Source organism: Camellia sinensis, chromosome 8, assembly GCF_055761805.1.
Source record: "Camellia sinensis isolate YWXY chromosome 8, ASM5576180v1, whole genome shotgun sequence".
In the NCBI taxonomy this organism is placed as follows: Eukaryota; Viridiplantae; Streptophyta; class Magnoliopsida; order Ericales; family Theaceae; genus Camellia; species Camellia sinensis.
Window position 1 is genome coordinate 74,998,584 of NC_138968.1, and position 11,689 is coordinate 75,010,272.

Sequence of the window (11,689 nt, forward strand, 5' to 3'; positions counted from 1 at the left end):
TAGGAAGAAGGGTTCGAGAGTTTCTCTCCCGATTTTGAATTTTCTACACCCATAATGATTCCCTTTTCTCTCAATCTTCCTTCCATACTATTGTGAGTGTTCTTCCATTTCAATTCTGGCTTCTGGCGGTGACCGAAGTACGACTACAACAGTAGAGTTGGGTAACGATGATAAGGACAATGTTGACGACAACGGTAACAGCAACGACAGTGGCATGTTTGACGTAGATCTTGATTTTCCAAACCACATTTGTTAGAAGATTAGTTGTTTTGCTTGAATTGTAGTTATGTTTTTTGATGACTTTGTAATTTGTTATTTGTAAGGCTTGTTATGTTGTTTGTTTGGCTCTTTAAGGTCATGTTATTATTATTATTTTTTAAATATGATTGCTTTAGATTTTTTTTTTCAAAGAAAAAGATAGTTAATGGTTAAATGATAATCAAGGCTAATTAGCTATTCAATTTATAGTGAGTCTAGTAGTGATCATCATTAGCGTCTTCAATGAATATTGCACGAGATCATAAAATGAACAGTACATGCTAAAACTAGCCAACCAAGCACTGCGAATGATGTCATGGGAAGCCCAATATATGATAAATGGAGAAGCCCAATATATGATAAATGTGAATGATATCATGGGAAGCCCATCTTCTCAATCCGGAGCTTGGATTCTGAAACCTAGGCTGTGTTGGTCCATTAATTTGAATAACGGTTTGAAAAAGAAAAAAAAAAAAAAAAAAAAAAAAAGAAGAGAAAAAGATATAAAAAAAAAAGGTAATAATATAATTATATTTTAGGAGATTTTTTTTTAAAATCCTTGATATTAAGATTTTATAAGATAAAAGACATAATATTTTCATAGTAGTTAAGGTCTCTCAACATTTCTACACAGAAAATTCGATTAAGAGAAATTTTACTCGACTTGGAGAAATTTCACCCCGACTCATAGAAATCTCAATTTTCACAGAGAAATTTTGAAATCAAAGAAATTTCAAAATTTCTCTGTGATCATACTAGATAAATTTGAGTCGGAGTCGAAATTTTTCTGAATTTATTGAAATTTTTCTGATTTTTCACACAAAAATTTCTCTGTGATCATACCAGAGAAATTTTGAAATTTCTCGGAATCGGATGAAATTTCTTTAACTCGAATTTTCTTTGTGAAAATGTTGAGGGATCTTAGCTAATAAAAAAAAATATCTTAAGCCTCTCGTACTACGCAAAATGAATGTTTCATTAATTTTCTCTATATCTTATTTACATTTAATTAACTTTTTATTTTGATTTTTTTTTCAAATCTTTATTCAAATAGATCAACCACACACTGTGCCAATAAGATTGGTAATTTTCTTGAGCTCTGTTCCATTGTGGCTTCAACGGTTGTTGTTTGCACTTGCACATATGATGAGCTAAGATATTATTGTTTCGTTCATTCGAATAAAATGATTATTTTATTAAAATATTTATTATTATACTTGATTGATTTAAAAAAAGGAAAATGTTAGTAAGTTAATATTGAAAAGGTAAGGACAAATATAAAAAGATTATAAAGTGTTTTAAAATTTATAATATATATATATATATATATGTTAGATTTAATAATAAATGTCTCAAAATTTGTATATTTTTTTTGTCCTTTTCTTGTACCATAGGACACTTGTTAACAAGACCCTACTTGATTTAATTGAATAAAATGAAAAAGTTAGACCTTCCTATGTTTGGATCATATGTAGGAATTTTAAAATGAAAAAGAAAAAATATAAGTGATATGTGAATGAAATATAGTTGTATTTTAGTTACATTTCATCCACTTTTTTTTTCCTTTTTTTTTTTTTTAACCTTTTTAAATATCTACCTAAATTCATGATCCAAACGCAATCTAATAAAATGATATTATGCTATGTTCGGATTATGAATTTGTGTAGAAATTTTGAAAGGTAAAAAGAAAAGGTAGATGAAATGTAACTATTTCATTTATATTTTATTTACCTTTTTTGTTTTTCTTTTTTAAATTTCCACTAAAATTTATATCCAAACACATGAACCTAAGTTCTAATTATTTCATTTCATTCCACTCAACCAAATAAAATTAAGTGTTTTGATAACAAATCCAGTTTTTTTAATTCAATATTCCGCTTCCAAATGAACTTTTGTTAAGTGTTTTCATTACAAATCCAGTTTTTTTAAATTAAATATTGAGCTTCCAAAATGGATTTTTGGATTTGTCATATATGACTAGACTACTAATTAAAGGGTTTGGATCCGCATTGTTGTGTTGGCTTTTGGGCCTATTTTAGAGCCCAAATAAATAATTGGAACGATTTATTTCTAGATTTATTTCGGAGTTCATTTATATGATTTAAACTATTCATTTTTTAAAGCATGTAAGGAGAAGAACAAGTTCGTAAAAAAATCAAGTTGATTCTATCATAAAATCATATTGCATCTAAAAAATAAAAATAAAAACAAAAAACAAAAAGAGAATAGTAAATATAATTTAAAGTATAAAACAAAATATAAATGTGATTTGATGAAAGAGATATCAATATCCGATCAATTTAATTTTGTTTAGATATGTTTTAATCGATGTATAGCAAAATGTGAATGATTCAGATCATTTAAATGAGTCCCAAAATGAATCCCGTACAATAATTGTTGCTGTGCATTTCTAAATCCCTCATTAACCCTATTTCTGGTTCTATGAAAAATAACGAAGGCAGTAATATTATAAATTTAAGGTTAACTATTTAAAAATGGGGTATTTTTTTAAGATCCCTGATATTATGATTTTATAGTAGAAATGACAACAAATAGAAAATTCAAGTCAGAGAAAATTAGTCCCTAAACTTCCAACTGTAAATTTCTCTGCCCCTTTTTTTTTTTTGAACATGAGAATTCCTCTACCTCAACTCACTTCCTTACTTCTCAAAGGTGAGGAAGAAAGGCAACAGTACAATATTATATACATACTTTCCATTATCAAATCCCTGCTAAGGTTTCCTATGTCCTCAAACATTGATAGCCTGCTCTCAGCAACAAGTTACAAAATTCTCTGGTTTGGTTGGTCTGAATTTTCTCTAGGTTGTTGGACCGAATTTTCTCTCAGTTGAACCCGGAGAAATTTGAATTTTCTCTGGGTTGGATGTGTATATAAGAACCAGTTTGTGTGTATACTTTTAAAAAAATCAAAATAGAAAGCACACCGAGATTGAAAAACCTGAAAACACACTCAGATTTCTTCTTCCCACGGTAACGAGCAGCCATTGGATTAAACTGACCAAACTCTCTCTCTCTCTCTCTCTCTCTCTCTCTCTGAAACAGTGATAACAACTGATTCTTAGTTACTCCAATGGGTTGATGATTGAGTACTGAAACAGAAATTCAATGTAACAATAGACTATACATGGAAAATTGAATGAAATAGAGAAATGAGTATTGAATATTCACCTGATAGAGAGAGATTGATTTGGTTTTGGAGCTCAAATCAATGGTACGAATCAGAGGAAGCAGAGGATGGCTTGTTGGAAATGCCGTTGTGCTCCTCATCTTTACCCGGAATTCGTGCTGGAATGCGAAACCCGGAAAATCCACAGACCGAGGTGAATCCGATGCCCGGGAACGATGATGGGTGGATGGGCAGGCTTTGATAGTGGTGGTGGTGGTCGGCGACGGTGGCAGATCGGAGGGAGGAATCGGAGGAGAAGGTGTTGAGGAAGAGGTCATAAAGAAGGGTGAAGGAGCAGAGCTTTGTTGCCTTGGATCTGCAAGACAGTGGGTGAGAAGAGAAGAGAGAGAGAGAGAGAGAGTAGAGTAGAGACAGAGTGAAATTTCTCTTATATATGTTTAGGGACTTTAGACATTAAAAAATAATTTTGTGGATCTCTTCCATTATAAAAAGTGAGAGAGCTAGACCAATTTTCCCTTTACAAATTATCTAAAATTATTTTCTGATGATTCAAATTTATTTTATATTTCCGCGTTACATAAATTCAAGCCACACAATTTCCACTGGGGATAAATTTGAGAAACGGTCCAAGCCACACAATTTGGTCTTCTCTGGGTCGTCGTCTCCGCCAACTGAATGAGAGAAGAGAGAGAACCATGGAGGCTCTGCATAGGCTTCGAGTAGCCCTAGTGCTCTCAGTCGTGGCTCACTTCTCTCTCCTAGCCAAATCTTCTTCTTTCTCGTCGCAGGAGTTTCAGATCGTCAATGTCGAAAGCAGAGTAAGCTCTCTCAATTCATCAGATTTGTCTCTCATCTTTCTATCTATATATATATCGCATCAGAATGAGTTCCTGTAGCAAATTGAGCTACATTTCTTTCACCTTAGGCTTTGGTCTTTTAGATAGTATGATGGAATTTGGCTTTGTTTGTTTCTGAAATAAAACCTTCCCGGTTCGTTTGGCCGCTAAGAAAATGAAGGAAAAGAAAAGAAACTGAATTTGTTTATCTCATGTAGTCTAAATTTCTCATTTTTCCCAGTTTCTAGAAAATATACGATGAAATAAATCAAAGTGTAAAAAGTTGTTTCAATGGTTATAGAGCTTGAACTCAAGTTTAAATGGTTACAGAGCTCGAATTTTGAATATTTCGATTTTTCAGAAAGAAAGCTATGGAGTTTTTTTTTCAAAAGGTGTGCACATTTATAATGAAAAACAATGTGTTGTGACTTCTTGTTAACCAGATTGCCCCCAACTGTGAGTTCTCCCAAATTGCAACAAAAAAATGGAATTTTTTTTCTTGTAATCTATAGAAGAATGAGTCCTTTTTTTCTTTTCTTTTTTTGGGTATGATTTTCACAAATTTTGTTTACAAAAAATATGAAAATATATAAAATGTTCATCAATTTAAAAAAAAAAAATTTAGTTGAATAGTTCCATAAAATCAATAAATAAATAAATAAAAATAGAGAGGAAAAGAAAATACCTTCACTATTTATGATGGATGAAAAATGAGAGAAGATCAATAATGTTGAGTTTTAGGCCTCCAATTTCTCATTCTTTGAACTTTAATTAATGTTTGAGTGACTATCATGTGTGGCTAGCTTTTGTTTTGCTCTAAGGCTTATGTTTTGTTTTTTCCCCCAATTTTGATTGTCAGTCAAAGAGGCACGAGCAACTACGGATAAGAGATTGGTTGGACCTGAAATTTCTTTACACTTAGCTTCGTCGGAGAATATCACTTTTTAATTTAGAATTAAAAAGTTAGTAAAATAATCAAATATTCAACAAATTATATAAAAATGTCAAAGATTTTTTTTCCTTTTACTTTTTACATATTTTTTTCTTAAAAAACTAAAAGTTATCTTTTATCTCATATTTTAGTCAAAAAATTAAAAAATTACTAAAATAGTTTGTTCTCAAACGAGACCTAAATTTTAAAAGATTTTAGAATATAGGCCTCAAATTTTTGGACTTTTTAAATTTAATTTGGGCTATGTATTAAATAGAATTTTGTAGTGAGTTTTTTTATTTATTTTTATTTTTTTATGAATTTATATTTTAGATTGGGCCTTTTATTTGTTAAAAAGTTTAGAGGCTTTTTATTCATTTAGGCCTTTGAACTTGTACTAATATTAAATTGGGCCCCATTTTTTTTTTATACACTAGTATGAAGTTGGACATATTTTAGGTCCTATTTTCAGCCTTTTTTAAAGGCCCAAAGCGACTGCTTTGTCGTCCTCAAAACCGGGCCTGCAAATTCGTATCCATTTTTCTTAGTTTTTCCGCCCACAAGAATAGATGTAGGGAAATGGGTATGGATTGAATCTTATTAATAATATGGCTTCAGTTGCTTCAGAAGTTTGAAATCACAATCTTTTTTTTTTTTGAACGGCATTTGAAATCACAATCTTGATGTACAGAACACTCTAATACCATAAAAACATCAACAATTTGAAAGTTTCCCACCAAATTTCCAAGGGAATGATGGAATTCCATGTAATACTATTATATTGGGTAAATTATCAATAGATCCTAATAGTTGGAATTAATTCTCACCAAGTCCTATTGAGAATAAATTCAAATAAAATCGTCACTAAAAATAATTTATTGTGACGATTTTTTACATATGGCAATAAAAATTGACAATTAATAATTTTTTTATTACGATTTTTATAAATTGTTGCTAAAATTTATAATCAGCGACTTTTTTGTGACGAATTTTTCAAATTTTTTAAACTATCCCTGAAAATTAACAATTAGTGACTTTTTTTTTAGTGACTTTTTTTATAGTATTTTATGAAAAACGCCATTAATTCTCACAGGATCTATTGGACAATAAGTTCACTTAATAAGACCTACATGTAAGTCCTCTTACTATTTAACTACAAAAAATGCACTGCATTAAAAAAATTTTCTTTTTAATTTTTGGAAAATAGTTTCATATTTTGGATGTTGAAACCTTTCAGGCTAATAGATATATATTACATCTAACTGTTTATGTCGATGAAGGGGCTAAATATGAAATGGGTCGGATCCAAGCCTTGAGCTGGCCCAATCCACTAAAGCCCAAATCCAAGCGGGTTAGATGAATATATGGGCAAGCCAATCGAGCCCGACTCCATAATCAACAATCTACCCAAGTCCTCAAGCACTTGGGCTAGACTTGCAGTGGAAAGGCTAGCCCAGCTACGATACTGGGCTAAGGCCAAGCTGCAGGACACATTCTATGGGCCAAACTGATGTGTCGAGCCTGTCATCAGAACTAAAGTGGGGTACACAAAATATCTGAACGGGCCAAACCATTCCAACAGAAGCCTCGTCTAGGGCCGAGCTGGGGCACGAAGGTGCCGAGCTGAGGGAACCTCACAAAGAAACGTAGAAGCCATGAGGATATGCATGTGCAAGTTGCCGCCTCAGCTGGTCCCCTACACCTAGAATCACAGAAATAGTTAAAACCAGAGGAATGTGGTTTGTTATCAACATGACTACAATGAGTATAACCACCTATTGACAACTACCAAATGGTCCCCCACCGAGGGCAATGCTAAAAGGAAACTTGGCAGCACCAAAGTTTCATGAAACCATCTTGGGAGGCAAGCAAGGAGTTCTATATAAACTTCCCTAACTTCACATTGAAGGTGACTGAACTGTTCCAAGCCGAACCCCATTTACTACAAGCTAAACTCTCTACACTTTTTCTCCGATCACTGATTCCCACACCGGAGGGGTTATCCGGCCAACCCCGACTGGGCAACTCTTACGGTGCTTCTTGTGGCAGGAACCTCAATCCTTGGACAGTCCAACTGAGCGTGGAGCCCCGATCCACTTTCATCTAGTGCGGAATCTGGTACGCACAATTAGTGCGATGAGCGTGGAACACCTCATCTCTAAGCTCTGCACTCAGTTCCGGCGATGGGAATTGAGGACATCCCACCTTCGACACATACTCCACAGACGGAGAAGACAAGGGACAAAGGCTTGGCACTCCCAACAATCCTAGAAGAACAAACTAGAAACAATAACGGAACTCCCGAATCCGTTAAGCATCGATTGCCCTTTGCTGGAGATTCTTCTCATCACTTTCTTCTGGAAAAGGATTACCGAGATCGAATCATAGACTCCATGGAGATGGAAATGCAAGAGCTGAAAGCGCAACTCAAAAGGGTGCTTGGTGATTGTAGACACCCCATTTTGGACCGACCTTAAGACTGGGGCGCTACTGATGGCTTCCTTGGTGATGAAAGTTGTGCAGGCTGTACAGGACAAAGGTTCGATTTCTTCGGCAAGAGGAGAGTCAAATCCTAACCTCACACCTCATTTTGGACCAAAGCTATTTTGGATGGTTTTAGACCTTAAAACCCTCTCTTTCAAAATATTTTTGAAATAAAGGTTTCTGCGATGCTCCGAGGCTCACATTTTGTTAAATGTTACGCTTTTCGGTAAACCGAGCAAGGACAAAGTGGAAATGAAAGAAAGAGAGAAGAAATCTTCGAAAAATCTTTCAAAATACCTTGTTCAGGGGTTTGGAGTTGAAGAAAAGAGGAGAAGAGGGAAGAAACCTAGCTGAGGAAGAAGTTGGGTATGAATCGCTAGGAGAGAGTTGAGCGGCCCTCGCTAAATCAGGCCTATCCTTTTGAACACTTGGATTTCACCTATGAGGCCACCACCGTTGGAAAGAAGACTTTCAGGGCTTCATTTTTCATTCAAGAATCTCCTCAAGTTGAGTTTGGATGGGGGAGATATGATTGGTTGAAGTCAGGTATCATTCCGATTGGACCGAAACTGAGCAACCTTCACTAAAACGTGCATAACTTTTTTCACAGTTGGAATTTTTATAAAAGGAGTTCATATGAAAGAGTTATGCCCATTTGAAGTTGGGCTTGAAAAGTAGATTTTGTTAGCCGATTGACCAAAAAAGTAGCAGATAAGTAGCAGATCGGCACCAAAGATGGCCAGTTGGCCAAGAGTGACCCAAACTCAGATTTTTTGAAAATATTTCATCTCCATTTGTTCCACACAACCTCTAGTTGTTCCATGTTTAGATATTTCGACCAAACTCTTGCCTTTTGCTATATATGGAGCCAAATATCTCATTTCTAAAGAGTGAGAACTTCTTAAGAAAGTTTGAGAGCTTCTCTCACAAAACTCCCTCTTCCTCTACAATTTTCAAAGTTTTGATCTCTGCCTCTCTCTCTAAAGCCTCTCTTTCTTGCCCTTTAGTGCATAGAAGTGCATAGAAGTAGATAAATACAACTAGTTTGCCTATGCATCCTTGATCAAAGTTGCCTATCTTTGGGAGGAGGTTGCTTGAAGCTTACTTGGGGCTTTGTTTGAGCTCCAAAAGGTGTTTTGGCTCAGGTTTTGGGCTGGTTTTGAAGCTGTACATCAAGGGTAAGATCTACATCCCTTTAAGCTTATTTTACACACTTGTTTGGCCATAGTTTTCAACTACTTTGGGGCTGTTTTTTGGGGTGGTGTTGAACTAAAAAAACCTCTATTTTTCCTCTGTTTTTTAGTCCTAAAAGTCTTGGTTTGTGCCTTGGTTGGCTAGGGGGTTGTCCTCCATTTTGCTCCTTGGCTTGTAAGGCCTTTTGAGCTAACTTTCAAGCTTTTCAAACAATTTATTTTTGGCCTTAGAACCACTGAAATCCAGAGGATTTTCAATGGTAAAAACCCTATTTTGAGGGCCCAAATAGGAGAGGGTCCCCTCTCCTCTTGTCTTGCTTGCTAGTGGTGATGGCCAACCAAATGAGCATGTGTTTTTACTTCTTTATGGCTTTGTTTAGGCTCATTTTTGTGCCTTATCAGACCTTCCATAACTCTGTTTTTAGCTATCTTGGTCACCTCTTGCATGCTTATTGCACTTGTAGTGTAAATCCTCTTTGCTAGCCTTGTTAGCCTTACAAAGTAGCATGTTTTTGTGGTTTGAATTAGCTTAGTTCAAGCATGTTTTTGGTGTTATTTTGACATGTTATAACTCTAATTTTGATTGGTGGACTCACTCCTTGCATGGTTTATACACTTGTAGTGTATTTCTCACAAACTAGTCTTGTATGATTCATGAAGTAGCATGCCTTTTTAGCATAATTTGATTCTATTACAGCATGTTTTTGGTGATATTTTTCCATGTCATACCTTTGTTAAGGTTTGGTTTGGTTGGCCCTTACATGCTCCATGCACTTGTAGTGCAATTCCATGAATTAGCCTAATGTGTATCATGCTTTAACATGTCATTCTAGCACGATTTTGGCTTAACTCTAAGAAGATTTTGGTCATGTTTTATCATGCTTAAGCTCTGATTTTTGTTGTTTTCATCATGCATGCCATGATTTATATAGCTATGGTTCATTCTAGCTTGTTAGCTTTGTGCATTAAGTCCACTAGCATGCATTGCTTGACCTATTTGAATGATTTGGCATCATTTGTTATGTGATTTCAGATTATGTTTCATTGCCATTCACTCACATCTTTCACTCTTTCAATGCGTTGAAGGGTTGGTCCTTTATGCCTTGGGCATGAGCCTTTGCGTATGCCTTCATGCCTAAGCTTGCGAGCTATCAATTCTGTAATAACCCACATTTTATGTCGTAGTCATGTTCATGAACATTGGTACGATTATGACCCGTTAAGCTTGCATTTGCATAATTATGACTTGTTTTTCCTAAGTAAGATCCATGCCTTGTTTTGATGTCTATGTGATTTGTCTAAGTGTTGTGTGCTTGCTTTGTTCCTTCATTGGTACCCCGAGCCTAAGTTATGTTTAGCCGAAGTCGTGCCAAGCCTAGGTTATGTTAAGCCTAGATCATTCCAAGCCGAGGTCATCTTCAGTCTAGAAGTATCTTGGAACCCCTTTGTTTGACCTCCACCTTCGCCCTGGCATATTGGCCGAGATGTCATTATCTAGGCCGAGGTGTGAATCACCAAGGCTGAGATGTGTATCATCTAGGTCGAGATGTTACCTTTGCACCTGAGTGATCTTGTCCTGGAGTGGTATGACCTAGACCGAGGTGTGGCACATCTAGGCCAAGGTGTGGCACAGCTTAGTCAAGTGTCGTCCTTCCTAGCCGAGGTCATTGTCACCTTAGTTGCCGAAGCCTTGTCCTTAGCCGATGTCACCACTTGCCGGAGTGCCATACCGAGTAGCTTGTTAGATACACTTTGTCATAGTCTTGTCTTGTCAATCTATCACCTTTTTGAAGAGAACCAATCAGCCGCTGCCACGCGTCCGAGCTGAGAGTTAAGTCAGCCGATAGAGAGAGAAACCCATCATTTGTTCCTATACTTGTTTTGAAGAGTAGAGAGAGAAGCTCTAGGAGAGGAAGAAGAGTTCTTGAGAGAGAGTGGATTTCTAAGCTTGATTCCTAGAGATCGAACCATTAGATCCGTGTTCTAAGGTTAGATTCTTGATCCACTCTTGTTGTTCTTTATGTTCATGTTATTGCATTGCATGATTGAATATGATTTATAAGCCATGCATTGCTTTGAAGTTCGGTTTTAGAAAGAGAAAATGGCATTCATGTGTTCTTCAAGAAAAGTCATGTTTTGATCCGAAGGCTCATGCCTAGATCCATGTTTTTGTGTTTGTTTTCGCATGATTTTCAAGTATGGGTACCCAGGTCCATGTTTTCGAACTCATAGCATGAAATCCCAGATTTTTGTAGTAAAGAAGTTATGATTTTAGCATCCATGTTCTTCATGATCTTCATGTTCATGTTCTTCCTGTTCTTCACGGGTGGAAACCCAGATCTCCAGACTTCACTTCCCGAGGTGTAGTCGCCGAGATCACTCTCACCTAGACCTCACACTTAGGCCAAGCATCGTATCTCACCTTGGCCTACCTTGCATGATCACTTACACCTTTAGTTGTCTTGTGCGCACCTCGGCATGCAGCCGCATGCCGAAGCCTAGGTAGCCACACCTCGGCCAGGAGGTGTGGGACCTCGGCAAAGACCTGGTTGGTACCCAGCATGTCTTCCTGACATGTAAAACAGTGTTTTGACTTCGAGCATATTTTTTCGAGATTATTTGCATGCATGTGAGACTAGTTTGAGAAGTGCATTCAGTATGCTTTGCCACGTGTTTGTAGGACTTGGACCTTTGCCTTGATCCCGACGTCCCAAGAACTAATGTGAGTGGTATTTTTAATAAAGTTATGTTCTTAAGGTTTTGATAAAAGTATTTGTTAAGCATGAATGATATCCCTATTTTATGTATCAAGTATAAGCTTTGTTTTGGATGACATTCT

The 11,689-nt window shown here is 35.9% G+C and overlaps 1 protein-coding gene across 7 annotated transcripts in view; it reads left to right on the forward strand.

Annotated features, from left to right (window-relative positions):
* The first annotated feature begins 4,085 nt into the window (after window positions 1-4,085).
* LOC114296480 (cytochrome P450 90D2) overlaps window positions 4,086-11,689 on the forward strand; it is a 67,036-nt gene continuing 59,432 nt past the window's right edge. For 6 of the 7 annotated variants that reach the window (XR_014337851.1, XR_014337850.1, XR_014337852.1 and 3 more), the window contains exon 1: window positions 4,087-4,224. The gene's annotated coding sequence lies outside the window, so the exon portion shown is untranslated. Of the gene's footprint in view, window positions 4,225-11,689 lie in introns of all 7 variants that reach the window. The other variant, XR_014337848.1, reaches the window with a different exon arrangement.